Below are 21,729 nucleotides of genomic sequence, written 5' to 3'. Positions count from 1 at the left end.
CATTTCAAGTGGAACAAGCATTATGCCCATCTGGTGACCAGTTCCCATAATGTCTGTCATTGAGAATAAACCAAAAGAAAACCCAAACTAAAAAGATAACTCATTTTCCTAATAGACCCTCTTCCCCCTTGGCCCTGCCACCTGGTTCAGTCCAACCTGAGCACGTGTCCATGGTCACCCGAAAGGTAGTTTACTGTGTCAGTTGTTGAATAACTCCATTGAAGACTCAAGAAGCAAGGTTTAGACTCAAACATGTGGGCTGTTTTGTTGCTCATGCTGGCCTTTTCTGCTACAAGAATGACGGCAGAAAAAAATGTCACAGATATAGCCGTTGAAGAGAGACCTGTAACAGCCAAGGGCATACTTAAGGTAAGTTAAATGTGAATGATGTGGTGATTAAAATAGTGAAATTAATTTACTTCTGTACTCTGAGCATACCTTTGCTAAACTTTCTACTTAGGAGGAAAACACATATTTATTGTTTATACATGAAGGCTTCACTATCTTTGATCTAACTGAGAAACAGATTAGACATGGTGGTTGTGAATGAAAAATACTAATTGTCTGTTCATTTTTCCCATAGGGTCCAAGTGTGGTTGGATGAGCCATCAAGAAGATGCCTGAGCTCTATATGTTTCTCATGGAGCGATGGGCATTGTAGTATCCTTCTATTGGTTTCTGTGTAGATCTTAAATAGATTTATGAGGCTAGATTATAATTTTTTTATGGTTACTATGTCGCTTTCTAATCATATCTCGGGAGATCGTTTGCCTTGTACTGTATGTTAGCATTACCTCATATGGTTACATGGTACATCATGTAATTTTTTTCAAAACTTGACCCACCCAAAGCCTTTTGTAGTTTCTCATGACCTTCCAGATAAACAAGAAAATGTGTGTTAGCGACAACCCAGTTTTATGCCATCTTGAATTGGCCTCAAACCACAAGTGGGTCCAACTAAGTTCAAAACCATCATGTGTCAGTATTCAAGTATGTTGAATGATCTCACTTGAAATATATCCAGAAGTAGATTGTTCTTGAATTTGTTGGTGTCCCCGTATCCTACAGGCAGAGAGTGAACCTAGTCCTGGACAACAACAAAGAATCATGCTTAATGGAGAATCTTCACTGAAATAGTCCAGGACTAGGAATAATCTGGGCTCAGGAAACCAGCCCTACATATATTTTCCTTGAGACTTCTTTCGGTTGAAGTCACAATCTGGAATATGATACAGGGGAGGAGAAGAATCCACTTCTGATCTTCTACAATGATAAGGATGAGGTTGTTCAGGTAAGATATGAGTCCCATTGAAGATGCTACATATTGTAGCAAATTCAGAGGGTAACTCTGACTGGGATTTGAACCCAGGTCCAGTGACTGTCAAGCCAACACTTTAACCATTATGCCAAGAGCTACAAACCATTCAACAAAGTCGCTGGGTGTTGGGTTAAGGTCGTTACATTAGCTCCTTCCTTTGGGAGAGCTTGTCCCCACACTTCTCTATACCAAGTACCTTACATGTAAATGCCTCTCCAAAGGCCTCATCCCACTTCTGACACCAATGTAGTGGATGTGGGGGTAGGCCTAACAAGGCTTCAAACCCAGGTCCAGCTACTGTATAGCCAACACCTTAACTCTTACGCTAAGAAGTCAGAACCTCTTGATGGGTGTTGTTTTAAGATCGCTACAATATCGTCTAAAGTTCAGACAAAGATTATTAGCTAAATGGTTGGGTAAATAATATATATTTTCTGTCCTTGACTCAAGCATGACAAGATTAGAGAGGAATACATAACTACTGCAAGAAGACATTACACAATAAAAAATAGGAACATATAGGTGTGATTTGAAACAGTTAAAGAGAAAGAGGCATGACAGTGATGCCGGTACTGAATGTAAACATTTTGTGTGTATTGTATCAGACTGTCCCTGTAAAGAACATGAAGGTGGATGAGATCAGCAGTCTGCTGGAGTTGCTGGGTTTCTACAATAGATCTCAGAAGGGAGAGGAGGTGCCGGAGCAGTTTCAGTATTTTCCCCTGCGTGCCCCAGAGATGAGTTGTAAGCACAGGGACACCTTGTGGCCATACTCTGTCATTGCACCCTGTCACACATGATGAGTGAGGCCCTAAGGCCACAACATAATCCAGGCCCCAGTCTGAGGACTACAGACACTGTGCAGTTGAGCAAAGCAGAGCCCTACCACACCGTCTCACTGTAATTTAAACATTAATTGAATCATGAATTTGTCAATAAAAGTTTTCACAAGTTACGTAAAATGTTTCTCTTACTGACTTTTTGTGGCTTACTACCATTTTATAGAGATCCTATTAAATTACTATGTAATAAACCCTCAACGTTAGAATGGGGTGAAAATGGCAGCCAGATTGGCCAGGGAGAAATCCAAACCAGTCTAATTGGCGTGAACGGCAGAATTGACATAATCCATCTTTTACTTATGCAGGTAAATAAAGGTAAGGCGGGTGATATATCAGAAATTGTGTAGTAGAATTATTGTCAACCTAAAATATTGTCATATAATTATATATACAGTTGATATGGGTTGTTGACCAATTTTCTGTCTAAATAGCCTCTAAAATATATGTAAGCAGATCATAAATGTCTCAATTGTTGTTTTCTTGGAAAGCTATGAGTGCTATTATATGATACAATATCAGTAATTGTTGCAAGTCCAACTGATTTCTGCCAGTTTATTGCTGCATTGTTTTAATGGAATATTGGAATAATGGCAGTTCATTTGAAAAATGAATGGAATCATTCCTCTTAAACTGGCAGGCAAACTAGCTAACAAACATACAGTGCAGATAAATTCTTCAAATTCATTATTTTACACAATATCTTATCACAGCACTTGCAAACCATGGTTGACCAACTCCCTGACCTAAACGGCTGACCTTTATACCATCATAAGAAGGTTCATGTCCATCTAGTATTCTAATTCCTAATGATATGCTTTCTACACTATCTTCCATCAAAACATGGTTTATCTACATCTCATTAAAGTCATAGAGCAAAGTTTCAACAGGTGACGATTGATATTAGTTAGTGTAGCAAATATGTGTGATGTTGATTTAAAAGATAACCTGTCTTAATCCTTATATCAATTACAGGGGATTCACAACTAGCACTTAATGTTCTGAGAACCACGTGTTTCTTAGAGCTTGGTGAATGTGTGGTAGTCCTATGGTTATTTTACATACAACCTTCCCACAACTTTCTGGGAATGGTGCAAGATAGCTGCTTGGCTTTAGAACATTCTCAGCACATTTAAGGAACTTCACAAAAAATGTATTTCTTAGTATTTTATTACTTTAACAGAACGTTTCCTGAAAGCTCAAACATGGTATATTTCATTTTTATTTTGGGAATGTTCTAGGAACATTCTCCAACTGGTTTGACATTGGGAATGTTTATTCATGGTTCTAGAACGCTAAGAAACAACGTTCTTCTTGTGGGAATTTCCGTACTTGAGCAATACGTTTCCTAAAGCTTTCCTCATGGTTCTATTTAAAGTAATGTTCTCAAATTGTTCCAAGAACGCTAAGAAACAATGTTCTTCTGTGGGAATTTCAGCATAATCTTTCCTACAGGATTAAATAAAAAATGTATACTGCTTTCTCATGATATCCAAGCACTGCAGTGCCTTATACCGCTTTCTCATGACACCTCAAGCACTGCAGTGCCTTAGACCGCTGCGCCACTTGGGAGGCCCCTACAGGTTCTCATTGTTCTATTTAAAGTCATGTTCTCAAATTGTTCCGGTAACGTTAAGAACACTTTCCAAAAAAACACAATAAAACTTTTATAACGTTCAAAGAACATTCTAAGAATCTTATTTAAAAACATATCCATTCCGTTCTCATAATCAACAAAACTCTATCCTTTATCTTGTAAAGTGTGTTCAGGTGTGTTGGCCGCGGCCACTAATTGGGCATACCTGATCTTTAATGAGTGCTTGTTTTCTTTGAAATTGGGTCTGTTTGAATAAACTAAAATGAACAGCCTTGTATGTGTAAAAAAAACATGTTAGCTCCATCCTGGTGGCACAGTGGAATAATTCCATCAATAGAGAACAGAAGATTATAGGTTCAAATCTCACTGATGCTGTGTCACAATAAAAAATAAATTAATTTCCATGTGTCGTATCTGTGATTCGAGATAAAAACAGTTAACCTAAAATAAGATGGTGTTTTATTGAAACATTCAGTGAATGTTTTAAGGAAGTTATAAAAAAAAAAAATCGAAAGTAGCAATCATTTCCGTTCTCAGGGCGTTAATAAAACCTCCCAGGAAAAATTTCAAGCAACCAGAGTAAAATGTTCTGAGCCCCTCTGCAACCTAAAAATTAACTTTTAATTTCTTCTCAGAACATAAAAAAAAACGTTCAGTTTTACCAGTCAGGAACATATGGCTTCGTTCCCACAATCAATATGAAACCAAAAACATATGTTCCTACAACTTCCAAGGAACCAAATGATATGGCTGGGAAAATTGTCTTTATTGATGGGTTTTATCTATTGTTATTTTTTTCACAAGGAATGATCAATTTGACATTTGAAAACTTGGTTGACATCATACCTTCTATTCCCATGTATTAAAACACTAACAAGGTACTGAGTGCAGAGCCACAGCCACCACGCAGTTATGTCTGTCTAGGGCAGGGGGATTAGTGCCCTAGACAGACATAACTGTCTGTCTAGGGCACTAGTTAGTTAACCAAATGTCTCCACTCTGATAATCTAATTAGCAGACACTGCCGTCTGGTTAACTAACTAATCCCTACAGCCCTCAATCACACACACACACAATTACCAACACACTGTTGTTGCCTTCACCCACACAAACAAACTGATAGCAGGCATGGTTGTATTGGGCAGCCACCATGCCTGTGTTCTACTCCCCCACACCCAAGAACCTGCATATAGGCCTGGCTTCCGTCAGTGGGTCTGTGTTCACCAACAACAGGACAGGGGACTTTAGCAGTGACTACAACAAGGAGCAAGATGACAAAACAGCTAGGCCTGATTCCAAGAATAGGCAGAATAGTATATGATGCCAGTTTCAAATAGCCTATGTATTCAATATATTTGTTACTCTGAAATGTATTTGAAGAGGTATTTTAGGAAAGTATTTCACATCCTTTTGGAGAGTGTTTGGATATTCAGGAAAGCATTTATATACTTCAAATTTATATACTTCAAATATACATTTATTTATGGTCAATCTATCGCTTTGTTTCCATATTCCAATCAATGAGTTGGTGTCCCACCCCCTTCAGATGCTCCTCTACTTCAACATATTCCAGTTCCCATGCTGGTAGGTCTCTGCTGTTGTCATGTTGGATCAGAAGGTGGGTTCTTCGTATGACTTTACAGAGGTAGCCCCAAGGTTCCACAATGCTTTGTTTATCATTTATAGCATACCCAAATCAATAATGCGTTATTAGTCTTAGTTGTATTACCTACCTGGTTACTTCCAAGCTCTCCTTGTGACTGGGGTGGTTCTGCTTTACATCTGTGAAATCACCAGGCTCTATCTGGGCTATATCGGAACCCTCAAAGAGAAGGTAACTGAAACCAACTTCCTCTCTGGAACTTCCTCTCTGGAGCAGTGCTGTGTATTCATAGATGCCAAGGGAAGCCATGCTTCCCTAAAAAAATGGACCAATAAAAAAAGGGTAAAAAAACATAAGAAGAATATATCTTTTGTCTCTCTGTATTTCATAATTGTCCTTAAATTCAAAAGAGGCAGAATGTACACTACATGACCAAAGTATGTGGACACCTGCTCGCGAACATCTCATACCCCCTTTGCTGCTATAACAGCCTCCACTCTTCCGGGAAGGCTTTCCACTAAATGTTGGAACATTGCTGCGGTGACTTGCTTCCATTCAGCCGCAAGAACATTAGTGAAGTCGGGCACTGATGTTGGGCAATTGGGCCTGGCTCGCAGGCGGTGTTCCAATTCATCCCAAAGGTGTGCGATGGGGTTCGATGTCAGGGCTCTGTGCAGGCCAGTCAAGTTCTTCCACACCAAATCTCGACAAACCATTTCTGTATGGACCTCACTTTGTACACGGGGGCATGCTGAAACAGAAATGTTTTTTCCCCAAACAGTTGACTCAAAGTTGGAAGCACAGAATCATCTAGAATGTCATTGTATGCTGTACCATTAAGATTTCCCTTCACTGGAACTAAGGGGCCTAGCCTGAACCATGATAAACAACTCGGGACCATTATTCCTCATCCACCAAACTTTACAGTTGGCACTATGCTTTGGGGGCAGGTAGTGTTCTGCTGGCATCCGTCAAACCCAGATTCGTCCGTCGGACAGCCAGATGAATGCGTTTACACCCCTCCAGCTGACGCTTGGCATTGCACATGGTGATCTTAGGCTTGTGTGCGGCTGCTCGGCCATGGAAACCCATTTCATGAAGCTCCCGACGAACAGTTCTTGTGCTGATGTTGCTTCCAGAGGCAGTATGGAACTCAGTTGTGAGTGTTGCAACCGAGGACAGACAATTTTTTTTCAGCACTCGGTGATCCCGTTCTGTGAGCTTGTGTGGCCTATTACTTCGCGGCCGTTGTTGCTCCTAGACGTTTCCACTTCTCAAGAACAGCACTTACGTTTGGACTTGGCAGTTCTAGCAGGGCAGATATTTGATGAAGTGACTTGTTGGAAAGGTGGCATCCTATGATGGTGCCACATTGAAAGTCACTGAGCTTTTCAGTAGGGCCATTCTACTGCCAATGTTTGTCTATAGAGATTGCATGGCTGTGTGCTCGATTTTATACACCTGTCAGCAACGGGTGTGCCTGAAATAGCCGAATCCACTAATTTGAAAGGGTGTCCACATACTTTTTTAAATATGGTGTATGTCCCCTGGAGAAAGCATCCGAGCGAGCGAAACAGCGCCCCTCTATATGTGTAGGTTATCTATCGTGAGCTAGATAAAGTTGGCCTTTTCCTAAATTAGCCATGGATGGAGATAGAGATTTGGACATGTGGTTTTACTTAATTCTCTGTACTGGCCAGTGATTATAATGGTGATTCTGATCCAACCATATGTGAAAGAGACGTGATTTAAATACAACTTGAAATGCTTTTCCAAAGGAGGAAGCTACTAAAGTGTTAAATTGTGCCCAAAATGTAGTCAAATCAAAGCAAATTGCATTTGTTACATGCACAAAATACAACCTTATCCTAGAAAATGCTTACTTACAAGCCCTTAACCAACAATGAGGTTTTAAGAAAAATAACAGTTAAGAAAATATTTACTAAAGAAACTAAAATAAAAAAAAAAGTAATAACAATAATAATGACGCTATATACAGGGGGTGCCGGTACCTAGTCAATGTGCGGGGGTACAGTTTAGTCGGGGTAATTGAAGTAATATGCATATGTAGGTAGGGGTAAAGTGTAACGGCTGTCTTCAGGAAAGGACCAAAATGCAGCAGAGTTAGTATTCATCCTTCAATTTAATTGGAAAGAACACTATACAAAACAAAAACAAGGAAACTGACAGCCAATAGTCCTTTCAGGTGCAACAACACTAAACAAGAAACAATTACCCACAAACCCCAGTGACAAACAACTCCTACATATGTGACTCCCAATCAGGAACAACGATTCCCAGCTGTTCCTGATCAGGAGTCACAAGACACACACCAGACTGCCACGTCCTGACCCCCAAACTACTACACCAGCTCCATCTGCTGGTCAGGACGTGACATAAAGTGACTATGCATTGATAATAAACAGTGAGTAGCAGCAGGTTAAAAAAAGGGGGGTCAATGCAAAAAAATCTATAATAATTTTTATGTAACCTTTATTTATACAGGTTTTTCTCATTGAGATAACATCTCTTTTCCAAGAAAGACCTGAAATAGTCCAGGTAGTCATTTGATTAACTGTTCAGCAGTCTCATGGCTTGGGGGTAGAAGCTTTTAAGGAGCCTTTTGGACCTAGACTTGCAGTAGCAGAGAGAACAGTCTAGGTTGGCTGGAGTCTTTGACAACTGCTGGATATTGTGATCTGTTATAAGATTATAATTTTGTTATGAAATTATGAGTTGATGCACTGTTTTATAATTTTGCTGTTTATTTACATAAATCATGTGCGTTTCAAAACGGCCTTTCAGTTCAGTTACTTAGATGATTGATAATGGTAGTAGTAGTTATAACCACATGAGTGCACTAAATGACCATAAGAGGGATAGTAAACTTTGAAGAGTGTGGCAAAGTCCCAATAGTAAATGATCATGGTGCTCAGATCCTGGTGAGAGATCTTATCTGATGATCCACGCGTAGCTTGTAGCTTTCGTGGATAGATAGGGAGACAGAACAATAACAGCACAAAAATTGACAGCACAAAATCTCCAAAGAATATTAATTCACTTCCAATCCTATATGCCAAGTTATTTGGTTGAGATAAGAGGAAGAACGATTGGTTAACAGTACATTTTATTATCTTCGTAAAGTTTTTTTCAGTAGAATATTTCAATTTCACACCATTTTTTTTTTAAAACAGCTTACAAGTAACCGAGTACTCAAGCAGCGGTACTAAAGGTAATCTTATAAAGAACACTATGATTGTATCACTAAATAATAATAACAGCTTGAATGCTTTTCCAGTCAAGCTAATCTCTCTGACTGATATAGCCTACTGTGCAATCCAATCCATGCTGATTTAGTTTTATTTATTTTATTTTACCTTTATTTAACTAGGCAAATCAGTTAAGATGAAATGTAGTCCTGTGTAGTCCGGTGTTAATAGCGTTTCCCTCATCCCCCATTTACCAGACGACCCTGCCCTCCCCTCCCCGGCCTCGTCCGAATCACATTTAATAAGTTTGAATTCCATTTGCCGTTGAAGAGGAATAGGGAATAGAAATTGGGGTAAGAAAAAAAGAGAGAGAAAATCCCTCTGGAGGTTCGGGCACATCTGAGGCAGCTCTCCTCACTGCTACGATTTCTCTGGCTTCTCATCAAATTGACTTTCTTTTAGCTGAATGTGGTGAATAATAGCCTGCGAGAGGCAGGGGACATAATACTCCCTATCTCACCAAACATATTGTTTCACTTGTGATTTCCCTTTGAAATGTGACTGTGAGTTCTGAGTGTCTCTCTCTGTCTGTACCCCAGGATTCTTTTCTTCTATCTTTCGTCTTCATCCCCCTGTGTTGCAGAGTACTGTCATCTCTCTCTCTCTCTCACACACACTTTCCCTCTCTCTCTCCTGATGCGGTAGGCCCCATCTTCTCCTTAATTATAATTGGGTGCAGCTTCAAGATAATCACGAATGTGATCTCTGAGACGTATGGTGGTGGTGCTGTGAGAGCTGTGTGATGGGCGATGAGAAACGATTGCCTTCTGAATCTGTGTGTGTGTCTCTGCGTGTGTGTGTGTGTGTCTGTGTGGGTCCTCCTTGGACAGGTGCTAAAAATGTGTGTGTATGCTTAGAGACTTATTACAGTGAGGGAAAAAAGTATTTGATCCCCTGCTGATTTTGTACATTTGCCCACTGACAAAGAAATGATCAGTCTATAATTTTAATGGTAGGCTTATTTGAACAGTGAGAGACAGAATAACAACAAAAAATCCAGAAAAACGCATGTCAAAAATGTTATAAATTGATTTGCATTATAATGAGGGAAATAAGTATTTGACCCCCTCTCAATCAGAAAGATTTCTGGCTCCCAGGTGTCTTTTATACAGGTAACGAGCTGAGATTAGGAGCACACTATTAAAGGGACTGCTCCTAATCTTAGTTTGTTACCTGTATAAAAGACACCTGTCCACAGAAGCAATCAATCAATCAGATTCCAAACTCTCCACCATGGCCAAGACCAAAGAGCTCTCCAAGGATGTCAGGGACAAGATTGTAGACCTACACAAGGCTGGAATGGGCTACAAGACCATCGCCAAGCAGCTTGGTGAGAAGGTGACAACAGTTGGTGCGATTATTTGCAAATGGAAGAAAAACTAAATAACTGTCAATCTCCCTCGGCCTGGGGCTCCATGCAAGATCTCACCTCGTGGAGTTGCAATGATCATGAGAACGGTGAGGAATCAGCCCAGAACTACACGGGAGGATCTTGTCAATGAGCTCAAGGCAGCTGGGACCATAGTCACCAAGAAAACAATTGGTAACACACTACGCCGTGAAGGACTGAAATTCTGCAGCGCCCGCAATGTCCCCCTGCTCAAGAAAGCACATATTCATGTCCGTCTGAAGTTTGCCAATGAACATCTGAATGATTCAGAGGACAACTGGGTGAAAGTGTTGTGGTCAGATGAGACCAAAATGGAGCTCTTTGGCATCAACTCAACTCGCCGTGTTTGGAGGAGGAGGAATGCTGCCTATGACCCCAAGAACACCATCCCCACCGTCAAACATGGAGGTGGAAACATTATGCTTTGGGGGTGTTTTTCTGCTAAGGGGACAGGACAACTTCACCGCATCAAAGGGACGATGGACGGGGCCATGTACCGTCAAATCTTGGGTGAGAACCTCCTTCTGTAATGCTTTCGTTAGGAGAAGTATCGGAGTCAGGCGCAGGACACAGGGATGAGTGCAAACAAAATGTGTTTACTCAAAACCATAATAAAACTTCTTCCACAGCAATAATACACGGTTGGGAGTCACACCTCCAACAACCACAAAACAGGAAACAATCACGGACAAGACAATCAGGGAAGACAGAGGGTTAAATAATGAACATAATCAGGGAATCATAAACAGGTGTGTATAATTAAGACAAAACCAAACGAACAGGGAAACATAGATCGGTGGTAACTAGTAAGCCGGTGACGTTGACCGCCGACCTCTGTGATTGCCAACAAGGGTTTTGCCACCAAGTACTAAGTCATGTTTTGCAGAGGGGTCAAATACTTATTTCCCTCATTAAAATGCAAATCAATTTATAACATTTTTGACATGCGTTTTTTCTGGATCTTTTTGTTGTTATTCTGTCTCTCACTGTTCAAATAAACCTACCATAAAATTATAGACTGATCATTTCTTTGTCAGTGGTCAAACGTACAAAATCAGCAGGGGATCAAATACTTTTTTTCCTCACTATATCTGTGACTGTGATGACTCTATGGCACTATGAAAATATGTACATTTGTCATCCCCCAGACATGTGTCTCTCTCTTCTCTCTCTCCTTCTCTTCCTTTTCTCTTTGCACCCTCTCTCTCTCTCTCTCTCCATCCCTCCCTCCCTATTACCCAAATTGTTCTTCTATCACCAACCATGGGAGAGTGAAATGGGGTTCTACAGATCCAGAATGAGACATGGTCGTGTGTTTGGGGAGCTAGGCTACTCATGTAGGTACAGATTGCTGGAGAGAGATACCTCATCATTTTTAACAGTAAAAAAATCCTCAGTAAACGTAGACAAACATACAACATATAGGCCACTATTTTTACAACACGTAGATATCACAGGCCTAATCTCAGTATAGACAATACCAAACATGCCACTTTTTTTCATCCACCACTATGTTTCCATCATATTGCAATCTCTAATGCTGAGCCCAGAGAAAATAGAGAGATTTTGACACCATCCTTAGTGGCTCATATTGGGAATCAGGTGAAGATTGGCGCCGGAACCTTGCAATCTGAGTGTGATTTTCAGTGTTATGGGGGATGCCAGCGTCCAGGGTAATTTACTTCCCTCAGTCAGGGATTTAAATGGCCACTCAGGGTTCTGCATGAGAAGGACCGCATTACATTGCTTGGGCTCAGTGAGACAGGTGGATCTTAATGTGTTGCTATGAGCTAACTGTGAACCTGACATTTATTTAAGTGTTTGCTGTTGGTATTTGGCAGTGATTTAAGTTAGCTTTTCGTATTTCCCTAATGCGTAAGCGAGTTCTTGCAGATTATGGCAATATAGGCAAGAGAGAATATAATAGACGACATGTGTCAAAAAGTGATTGATGATCTATTTTTAGTGTCATGTGTTTATGCCCTTTTATGGACATCTTGTCCGGATGTTCTCACACTATGAAGTGAGTGCTTATGTAACATGATAGTGCCTTTGAAGTAAAGCATATGTTTTCAATAAAAATGTCCTGGTGATTGATGTGTAGTGGCCTTGTTGAACTGTTGAATGTGTTTGAACATTTGAAACAGTTTGGCATTTATGTAGTGAATGGGGGAGGCCTGAGTTTGCAATTTAAATAAGTTGAGAATTTATGTAGTGAATTGGGGGGGCTTGAGTTTGAACATTTGAAACAGTTGGGAATTTATGTTGTGAATGGGGAGGCCTGAGTTTGAACATCTGAAACAGTTGGGAATTTATGTAGTGAACTTATGGAGCTGCTGTTTAGGGGGCTTGTGAAATGGAAAAGTATTTGCTGGGTATCTCTGCCTGAGTATAAGTAAGTGTTAGACTTGTCCTATGACAAGTTGAATGCAGAACGAGGAAGATCTTGGTTTTGTTTGTTTGGAAAGTTTGTTGTTTGAAAGTGTATTGGAAAGTTATTGCTAGCTACCTAGCTTAGTTTGGATCCCGCGACGCAGTTGGCATCAGTTGCGGGACTGCTTGTCTCTTTCCAGTGATCCTGCTGACCAAGGACTGGTCTGAGGAGCTATTTGGCGTTGCAGCTAGCCTAGCTGCTAGTTAGTTGCATATCAAGCTAGTGAGGTTCTGAAAGCAGCCCGCGACATGGTTAGCCATTGTGGCTGGGACCGCGGATTGTCCCAGGTTTGTGGCTGTTTGTCTGTCTGCTGTTTGTTGTTTTCAATTTTCCTAGTGACTTGCCCTGTCTGGAACTGCAAGGAGTAACAGCGTAACCTACGTTGCTAGCTACTATGACAAAGACCAAAGCCGGCGGGAGTACTGTTGAGGACAGTGGTGTCTCTCTATCACATGTGAAGGATCTTTTATACGAACAAAAATAGACCTACACGCAGTTGTTACAACAACCAGAAAATATATTAAAGTGTTTTGTCCAAATGCTTGTGGATTCTACTAATAAAAAGAATGGACGATCTGACTAGAGAGGTCCAGGACCTGAAGAACAGTTTGCAGTTCTCCCAGGGTCAGCTCGATGAGTTGAAACAGGAGAACAGCAAGATGACAACAATCTGTAAGTCATTGAGAGAGGACATCAGTTCTGTGTGTAAATCCATGATAACAATGACATATAAATCAGACTCTCAAGGGACAATCAAGACGGAACAACATGGTTGTGGACGTAATTGCAAACTCTCCACATGAGACCTGGACGGAGTCTGAGGACAAAGTGAGGGAAATTACCTCTGAGAAATTGAAGATGGACCACAGGAAGATTGAGGTGGAGCGCGCCCACAGGACAGAAAAACCAACCACCGGCCCAGGTGATGGGCCCAGGCCGATAGTGGTCAAGTTCCTGAGGTTCAAGGACAAAGTAGCTCTTCTGGAAAGAGCCAAGAACTTGAGAGGAACTTATATCTTCCTCACCGAGGACTATCCTGAAGTTGTGCGCCAGAAGAGGAAAGAACTAATCCCAGCCATGAAAGCTGCCAGAGCGTGTGAGGACATTGCGTACATCCACTATGACAGGCTCATTATCCACCCTCCCTCCCAGAAGCCTGGAAGGGATGAGAGAGCCTATGGGTTTGTAGCCTCAATCCCGCAGCACACACACACACCAATTGATTATTTGACTGCTGAATGTATATATTTTTCTCTTTCTTCGTCTGCTCTTTTCAGTATTATGTCTACACAGGAAATGTCTGAAAATAGCCCTTATTGATATATGTAGCCTTAGAAATAAGGTTCATGAAATCAATAACTTACTAACATCAGATAACATTCATATTCTGATTCATGATTCTGATCCAAACATATAGTTATAACCACTGAGACACACTTAGATAATTCATTTGATGATACATCAGTAGCAATACAAGGATATAACATTTATAGCAGAGACATAAATGCTTATGGGGGAGGTGTTGCTGTATATATTCAGAGCCATATATCCCTGCAATGCTTAGAGAAGATCTTATGTCAAGTGTTATTGAAGTGTTGTGGTTGCAGGTTCACTTGGCACATCTAAAACCTTTTCTTTTGGGGTATTGCTATAGGCCACCAAGTGCTAACAGTCAGTATCTCAATAATATGTGTGAAATGCTTGATAGTGTATGTGATGTAAACAGAGAGTTCTACTTTATTGGGGACCTGAATATTGATTGATTTTCATCAAGCTGTCCGCTCAAGAGGACTGTAATCTGTGCCTGTAATCTGGTTCAGGTTAATTATCAACCTACCAGGGTGTTTACAAACAATAGAGTAACAAGATCGTCCACATGTATCGATCACATTTTTGCTAATGCTGTAGAACTTTGTTCTAAAGCTATATCTGTACCCATTGGATGCAGTGATCACAATATAGTGGCTATATCCAGGAAAGCCAAAGTTCCAACAGCTGGGCCTAAAATAGTGTATAAGAGATCATACAAAAGATTTAAGACTCTTATGTGGACGATGTTAAATATATTTGTTGGTCTGATGTGATTAATGAGGAGCATCCAGATGCTGCACTTGATGAATTTATGAAATTGCTTCTTCCAATTATTGATAAACATGCACCTGTTAAAACGTCTTAGGGATCAAAACCCTTTAGCGGGATCGATTTGACAACATCCGGTGAAATTGCAGAGTGCCAAATTCTAATTAACCTGTTATGGCTAGGGGGCAGTATTTTCACGGCTGGATAAAAAACGTACCCGATTTAATCTGGTTACTACTCCTGCCCAGTAACTAGAATATGCATATAATTATTGGCTTTGGATAGAAAACACTCCAAAGCTTCTAAAACTGTTTGAATGGTGTCTGTGAGTATAACAGAACTCATATGGCAGGCAAAAACCTGAGAAGATTTCATGCAGGAAGTGGCCTGTCTGACAAGGTGTCGTTCTTCTTGTCTCTGTTTATTGAAGAGTGAGGATCTTAGCTGTCCCGTGACACTTCCTACGGCTGCCATAGGGTCTCAGAAGGCGGTAAAAAGCTGAATTGTGGCTTTGCAGGCTCTGGCTGAAAAAAAGTAGCGCGTTTGGGTAGTGGCTGGTTACAGTACTGTGAGACTCAGGCTCGTGCCCGCGTCGACCGAAAGCTTTGTTTACTTTCCTCTGTTTAGCTAAATGGACATTCCCGGTCGGAATATTATCGCTTTTTTACGAGAAAAATGGCATTTGATTTTAAACAGCGGTTGACATGCTTCGAAGTACGGTAATGGAATATTTAGATTTTTTTTGTCACGAATTGCGCCATGCACGCGACCCTTATTTACCCTTTCAGATAGTGTCTGGAACGCACGAACAAAACGCCGCAATTTGGATATAACAATGGATTATTTTGGACCAAACCAACATTTGTTATTGAAGTAGCAGTCCTGGGAGTGCATTCTGACGAAGACAACAAAAGGTAATCACACTTTTATAATAGTAAATCTGATATTAGTGAGTGCTAAACTTGCCGGGTGTCTAAATAGCTAGCCCTGTGATGCCGGGCTATGTACTTAGAATATTGCAAAATGTGCTTTCACCAAAAAGCTATTTTAAAATCGGACATATCGAGTGCATAGAGGAGTTCTGTATCTATAATTCTTAAAATAATTGTTATGCTTTTTGTGAACGTTTATCGTGAGTAATTTAGTAAATTGTTAGCAAATTCCTCCGGAAGTTTGCGGGGGGTATGCTAGTTCTGAACGTCACATGCTAATGTAAAAAGCTGTTTTTTGATATAAATTTGAACTTGATTGAACAAAACATGCATGTATTGTATAACATAATGTCCTAGGTGTGTCATCTGATGAAGATCATCAAAGGTTAGTGCTGCATTTAGCTGTCTTCTGGGTTTTTGTGACATTATATGCTAGCTTGAAAAATGGGTGTCTGATTATTTCTGGCTTGGTACTCTGCTGACATAATCTAATGTTTTGCTTTCGCTGTAAAGCCTTTTTGAAATCGGACAGTGTGGTTAGATAAAGGAGAGTCTTGTCTTTAAAATGCTGTGAAATAGTCATATGTTTGAAAAATTGAAGTTTTTGTATTTTTGAGGAATTTGTAATTCGCGCCACGCCTATCATTGGATATTGGAGCAGGTGTTCCGCTAGCGGAACGTCTAGATGTAAGAGGTTAAATTACTATAAATATTTAACTTTTGTGAAATTACAAGTGTAATACATCAAAATAAAGCTTAACTTGTTGTTAATCCAGCCGCCGTGTCAGATTTCCAAAAGGCTTTACGGCGAAAGCAAACCATGCGATTATCTGAGGACAGTGCCCCGCATACAAATGCATAACAAATCATTTTCAACCAGGGAGTTGCGACACGAAAGTCAGAAATAGCGATATAATATATGCCTTACCTTTGAAGATCTTCTTCTGTTGGCACTCCAAAAGGTTCCAGTTACATTGCAAATGGTCCTTTTGTTCGATAAAGTCCTTCTTTTATATCTATAAAAACTCAGTTTAGCTGGCGCGCTTCAGTCAATAATCCACTCGGTTTCCCTCCTTCAAAATGCATACAAAATGAATCCCAAACGTTACCAATAAACTTACCCAAACAAGTCAATCAGCATTTATAATCAAACCTTAGGTATCCTAATTCGCAAATAGACTATAAAATTTAAGACGGAGAATCGTTATTGTCTTTACCGGAGATAAACAACAAAGAATGCACTTTCCTCCACGCGCATTGGAAACACTACAGCCAAAATGGGAGCCACTTAGAAAAACTACAACTTCTCCCTCATTTTCCAAAAAAACAGCATGAAACTCTTTCTAAAGACTGTTGACATCTAGTGGAAGCCCTAGGAACTGCAATCGGGGAGGATTTCGCCTTATTATAATAGTGCCAGCCATTGAAATCAGTGGTAGGATGAAAATATGTTTTTTTTGGGGATGTTTGTCCTCGGGGTTTCACCTGCCATTTCAGTTCTGTTATACTCACAGTGTTTTCTATCCAAATCTAATAATTATATGCATATCCTAGCTTCTGGGCCTGAGTAGCAGGCAGTTTACTCTGGGCACGCTTTTCATCCAGACGTCAAAATACCGCCCCCTAGCCCAAAGAGTTTTAAGAAACTGACTGTTAGAACTGTTAAGGCTCCATGGATTGATGAGTAATTGAAAAACTATATGGTTGAAAGAGATGGGGCAAAATGAGTGGCTAATAAGTCCGGCTGCACATCTGACTGGCTTACTGCAAATTGAGAAATTATGTGACTAAACTCAATAAAAATAAGAAGAAACTTTATTATGAAGCAAAGATCAATGACATAAAGAATAATGAAAAAAAAACTTTAAATGAAATGATGGGCAGAAAGACATTCAACTTCATCTTTCATCAAATCAGATGCTTTTTCATCACAAAACCATTTGCTGTTGCCAATTATTTTAATGATTATTTCATTGGCAAAGTGGGCAAACTTAGGCAGGAAATGCCCACAACGAACAGTGAGCAATTGTATTCATGCCTAAAAAAACAAATATTGAAAGAAAGGCAGTGCAAGTGTGGGAGAGGTGGAAAAATGATTGTTATCGATCAATAATGACAAACCTCCTGGCATTGACAACTTAGATGGAAAGCTACTGAGGACGGTAGCTGACTCTATTGCCACTCCTTTCTGTCATATTTTTAATCTGAGCCTAGAGGAAAGTCTTTGTCCTCAGGCCTGGAGGGAAGCCAAAGTAATTCCGCCAGCCAAGAGTGATAAAGCGGCCTTTATTGGTTCTAACAACAGACCTATAAGCTTGCTGCCAGCTCTTAACAAACAGTTGGAAAAAATTGTGTTTGACCAAATACAATGCTATTTCTCTGTAAACAAATTAACAACAGACTTTCAGCATGCTTATAGAGAAGGGCACTCAACATGTACTGCACTGACACAAATGACTGATGATTGGTTGAAAGAAATTGATAATAAGAAGATTGTGGGAGCTGTACTGTTAGATTTCAGTGCAGCCTTTGATATTATTGACCATAACCTGTTGTTGAAAAAACGTATGTGATATGGCTTTTCAATCTCTGCCATATCGTGGATTAAGAGCTATCTATCTAATAGAACTCAGAGGGTTTTCTTTAATGGAAGCTTCTCTAATGTCAAACATGTAAAGTGTGGTGTACCGCAGGGCAGCTTTCTAGGCCCTCTACTCTTTTCTATTTTTACCAATGACCTGCCACTGGCATTAAACAAAGCATGTGTGTCCATGTATGCTGATGATTCAAACAAATATGCATCAGCAACCACAGCTAATGAAGTCACTGAAACCCTTAACAAAGAGTTGCAGTCTGTTTTGGGATGGGTGGCCAGTAATAAACTGGTCCTGAACATCTCTAAAACTACGAGCATTGTATTTGGTACAAATCATTCCTTAAGTTCTAGACTTCAGTTGAATCTGGTAATTAATGGTGTGGCTGTTGAACAAGTAGATTGTAAACTGTCATGGTCAAAACATATAGATTCAATGGTTGTAAAGATGGGGAGAGGTCTAGCCGTAAAAAAGAGATGCTCTGCTTTTTTGACACCACACTCCAAAAAGCAAGTTCTGCAGGCTATAGTTTTGTCTAATCTTGATTATTGTTCAGTCGTGTGGTCCAGTGCTGCAAGGAAAGACCTAGTTAAGCTGCAGCTGGCCCAGAACAGAGCGGCACGTTTTGCTCTTAATTGTAATCAGAGGGCTGATATAAGTACTATGTATGCAAGTCTCTCTTGGCTAATAGTTGAGGAGAGACTGACTGCATCACTTCTTATTTTTATAAGACACATTAATGTGTTGAAAATCCACAGCTCTGACACACACTTATCCCACCAGACATGCCACAAAGGGTCTTTTCACAGTCCACAAATCCAGAAGAAATTCAAGAAAGCGTACAGTAATATATAGAGCCCTTATGACATGGAACTTCCTTCCATCTCACATTGCTCAAATAAACAGCAAATCTGGTTTCAAAAAACAGATAAAGCAACACCTCGTGGCACAACGCCTCTCCCCTATTTGACCTAGAGAGTTTTTGTGTATGCATTGATATGTAGGCTACGTGTGATTTTTTTATTTTTTTATGTAGATCTGTCCTTGAGCTGTTCTTGTCTATTCTGTATTATGCTATTCTGTATTATGTTTCATGCTTTGTGTGGACCCCAGGAAGAGTAGCTGCTGCTTTTGTAACAGCTAGTGGGGATCCTAATAAAATACCAAATACAATGTCTAAAGCAGATAAACCACAGAAAACATGCCTCCTAGACAAATTATAGGTGTATTGTGATTTACCTTCAATGAATGAAATCGCTGCCTCTCTCCATGTCTCTCTCCCCCCTTGGGGTGAGTGTGAGGCCTGGTTGCATGGGTGGTGTCAGGTTACAAGCTGTGGGGTTACAAGCAGAGAGAGAGAGAGCGAGAACCCTTTCCGATGCCTTCTTTTCTAAGAAAATAATAATAGTTTAAAAAAATGTTTAGCTGTCTTTCTGACAATGAAAAATAATAAATAAATATATATTTTATAGTAATGTGTGATAATAATATGTATGATATATATATAAAGGTTTTGTAAAACAACAAACATTTTAGAGGTATAGTTTAATATTGCATAGTAACTTTTAATAATAGTAATATGTTTAAATGTTGGTAGTAAACATTTTGAAGAAATAAAGGGATTTAAAATGTAATTTACCTTTAATGAAATCTCAGGCTCTCTCTGTCTCTCTTCCTCTGGACCTATGTCTCTCCGTCAAAGGTTGTGTGTGTGTGTGTGTGTGTTTGTTGTGTCAAAAGACAGGTATTCATATTCAAGGAATTCACATTTTCAACTGATTTCAAAGATAAAACACCAGCAGGGGGCGAAAGAGTGTATGCATTGTGGAACCCATCATTAGCTTGTGTTTCCCTGGGGAACATATGTATATACATTAGCTTAAGCTTCAAAGTATGGAACAGAGTGGAGCTGGAAGATCCACCCAGCAGGCTCCCCTCACAGGAATGGTGCTGCAGAAGCAGCTGTTTGCACTGTGAAGCGGGCCTTGCACAATATGAGAGGAGAAGGACTCTTCACATGGAGTGAGTTTCAAACATTTATGTTCATGGCTGCTAACCTTGCCAATGAAAGGCCCATAGATGCCAGGACTCAGAGCCGGGAGGACTGCATAGAATACATCAGCCCTAATTCTCTTCTGCTTGGAAGGACTGGACCTAGGGGAGACTTAGGAAGCTTTGAGTTTGAGGACTACTCCTACAAACGGTTAAGAGTCATTCAAGCGTAAGTTAACTGGTTCTGGAGGAAGTGGAGTCAGTTAGCTGGACCTAACCTGTTTGTGAGGAGTAAGTGGCACACAAAGCAGCGAAACGTGGCCGTTGGAGACGTCGTCTGGCTTGCAGACCAAAACGCTTTGAGGAGTCAGTATAAGCTTGGTGGGGTCGTCAATGTCAACGCTGACAAGGAGGGCATTGTGAGAGATGCAAATATACGAACCTACCCAAGTTATCCCATCTCAACTTTTCAAGCATGTTCATGGAGACAAAGCAAAGAAACGTTCAACCAAAATCCCTGCTACAATTCTTCACAGGGACGTCAGGCGTTTGGTTGTGTTATTACCTGTAGAAGAGCAGAAGTAAAGCCATTGAAGATGAAGCCGATGTGACCTCCTTGGGTTCAAGAACCAGGAGATCAAGTGGGAGGTGTTGCGTCAAAAGACAGGTATTCTTATTCAAGGCATTCACATTTTCAACTGATTTCAAAGATAAAACACCAGCACGGGGCGAAAGAGTGTATGCATTGTGGAACCCATCATTAGCTTGTGTTTCCCTGGGGAACATATATACTGGTGAACCTTTGTGGTAGCAGGTGGTGAAATGTTTGGTGAAAAAGCATTTCACTGGAAGTCCTTCATGGAAGAGGAGACTCTCATTCAGCTCATTTAGGATTCTGGAGACTCAACCGGTAGGCACATGGACATTGTTGTATAAAATTGTTGCCAGTGAGGTGTTTATTTGTGTTGAGAATTGAGACCAATTGTCTAATTTAGTATATAGTACAATTTAGACAATATGACTACATTGATTATATATTTAATTTGAAAAGACCTTACTGAAGTAATGTTTATTTCTTTTTTTGTTTTGCCTTTAAAGGTTATCAACCTAATTAAGTAACTAATTATAACCCAATTTTAATTTTTTTTTTAACCGACTAAATAAATAAAAGAAGTCAGAAGAAAATTGAATTGTCCTTCAGTCCTCTTGAGGCTACAATCCCGCTAATGGGATTGGTTGGACAACAACCAGTGAGATAGCACGGCGCGATATTCAAAACAAAATAATCTCAAAATTAAAATTCAAGTATTATACGGCATTTTAAAGATACTCAACTCGTTAATCCAATCACATTGTCTGATTTCAAAAAGGCTTTACGGTGAAAGAAAAACATTAGATTATTTTAGCATAGCACCTCAGCAAAGAAAAAAAAGCCATTTTCCAAGCACGATAGCCATCACAACCAGATTTACAGCTAAAGTTAAGCACTAACCTTTGACAATCTTCATCAGATGACACTCCTAGGACATCATGTTAGACAATGCATGCATTTTTTGTTTGATCAAGTTTATATTTATATTCAAAAACCCAATTTTTACATTGGCGCGTGACGTTCAGAAAATGTTTTCTCCCCATAACCGTCGGTGAATAGGCACATTTAATTTACGGAAGAACTCAAACGT

At 40.0% G+C, this 21,729-nt stretch overlaps 1 pseudogene across 1 annotated transcript; it reads left to right on the top strand.

Annotated features, from left to right (window-relative positions):
- The first annotated feature begins 297 nt into the window (after positions 1-297).
- On the top strand, positions 298-2,272 carry LOC106584946 (selenoprotein M-like; annotated as a pseudogene). Its single transcript, XR_014382601.1, has 4 exons — positions 298-369; positions 584-660; positions 1,213-1,291; positions 1,924-2,272. The product of XR_014382601.1 is annotated as a selenoprotein M-like (transcript).
- The last annotated feature ends 19,457 nt before the right edge of the window (positions 2,273-21,729 follow it).

The sequence above is a fragment of the Salmo salar genome, chromosome 24 (genome assembly GCF_965601325.2).
Source record: "Salmo salar chromosome 24, fSalSal1, whole genome shotgun sequence".
Lineage (NCBI taxonomy): Eukaryota > Metazoa > Chordata > Actinopteri > Salmoniformes > Salmonidae > Salmo > Salmo salar.
Note: the sequence above shows the minus strand (reverse complement) of the source record. Positions and strands in the feature narration are given on the sequence as shown.